Source organism: Schistocerca serialis, chromosome 9 (genome assembly GCF_023864345.2).
Source record: "Schistocerca serialis cubense isolate TAMUIC-IGC-003099 chromosome 9, iqSchSeri2.2, whole genome shotgun sequence".
In the NCBI taxonomy this organism is placed as follows: Eukaryota; Metazoa; Arthropoda; class Insecta; order Orthoptera; family Acrididae; genus Schistocerca; species Schistocerca serialis.
The window spans coordinates 261,122,449-261,124,332 of NC_064646.1; positions in this window are offsets into that span (position 1 = coordinate 261,122,449).

Below are 1,884 nucleotides of genomic sequence, written 5' to 3' on the forward strand. Positions count from 1 at the left end.
ACGAGAAAATGAGTGAAGCTTTGTTATTTAAATGGTAATGTTCTGTGTTGTCCGGCCAGAGGAAGTAAATGGGTCAAACGAGTTTTATCGTCAGAGCTTGTGACCCTCATATGTAAGTATTACCACAAGTCGCAAGTTGGTGGTCATTTGGGGAGATTTAATACCCGTAGTAAGATTCAGCAGAATTTTATCTGTCGCAATATGGACAAAGAAATCAAGAACTGCATCCAGTTCTGTAAAGGCTAGGTAATAATTAACTAACGAAAAGTACCTGGCAGGGATTCTTAACGTATGAAATTGTGATATCGTCTTTGGAGAGACCGTACATGGATTTGTAGGCCTCCTTCCACAGTTGTCGAGTCGGAAACTGATTTTTACTGGTTTATGTAGATGCCTTTATCTGCTTTTGTTTGTTGTTTCCGATGCCTAATGTTACCGCCCAAGAGAGCATTGATTTTTTGCAGTCCTTCTTTGGCAACTTCGGGCAATGCCAGTATTTACTCTCTGACAACATATCACTCTCATCGAGGCTATTTCACAGCTTCTGTTTTGAAATGGGAATTCCACTTACTACCACAATGTCTTTTATTCTAACCCTTCATTTGCACAGCGGATTAATTGCAATTGCCTTCTGCCCTCATAGCCTACTACAATCAAGGTCATTTCAAGTGAGACCAGTCGCTTCATTGGTTGGCCTTTGCCTTCAATACTGTGGTACATGATTCTCACAAGCAAACCTCCACTAGCATTTTATCTGCATACACGCCCAACTCTCGCCGCTAGCAAATTAGTGGTCGATCAACCAGCTGATGCCCAAAAAAGTTGACGCAGAGTAATTTGGCGACAACTGCGGGTGACCAAGGCCTAATCTGAAGTATAGTCATGATAGAGGAACCCAGAGACATAACGAGGGGAGATAGCCGACAGACCTCAAGGCAGGTGAGAGTATCTGGGTGCAGGACTTCCAGGCAGCGAGTGAGGGAAATATAGTGGCTCCACAGGTGCTATGTTTTGTATTTTCTATAAACTGTCTGCCTTGATCCTGAATTGGAGTCAAGGGTGTGAAAGAGATCTTCCAGGACAGTTATTTGAACTACAGGTATTAACTTAATTCCACCACTGAGAGGCGAAATTAATATTGTTTTCCTGAGTTCTCTCACCCAGGAAATTCCTACAATGTAGATGTTTTGGGAGGGTGGAAGAATGCGCCGCCGGTGCCCACTGGACAAATCTGAATTTTGTGATTGCCACATTGAGCACAAGTTGAGGTTACACGTCGTGCAATGAGTGCAGGCTCGGAAGAAGCAAGGCACTCGCAGGCAGTACAACTCATGGGGCCCAACCGGAGATGATAAAAACTGGAACGGCAACTGGGCCAGTGATGGATATTTCAGAGAGTAATGGTAGTACCTCAGAGACATTTGGAAGTCTTGCCCAGTTTGGTGGAGGTTCTTCTAGATGGTCACATCAGCAGGTGTCCGCAAGCAAGTGCCTGATGCTCAGGAGGGAAGAGTTATCTTTAATCAGTGCTGCAGGCAATCTCTAAGCTTGTACCATGGCAAATCAACTAGTTGTGTTTGTCTTAGTTTGGTATTGGCGCCAAGGGCAGTTTTAGTGTGGCTTTTAAACTTTTGGCTGTCGCACCTAACCTGTGGTACATCTGTCCAGTTGTCACAACTGGAGACTACACCACTTGTACTTGTTTACTTTTTTTTAATTCTGGCCAGTGCACCTAACAATCTCTGTTGCGGTTCTTTTTTAATTGAGTCAGTTGAAGGCAATGTCTCATCTGATAGTTTAAATGTCATTATTAAGTACTTTGTTAAGTTATTCTAATAAAAGTTTTTAAGATGACTCACTTAACCAAGCAGCCATTTGACCCTC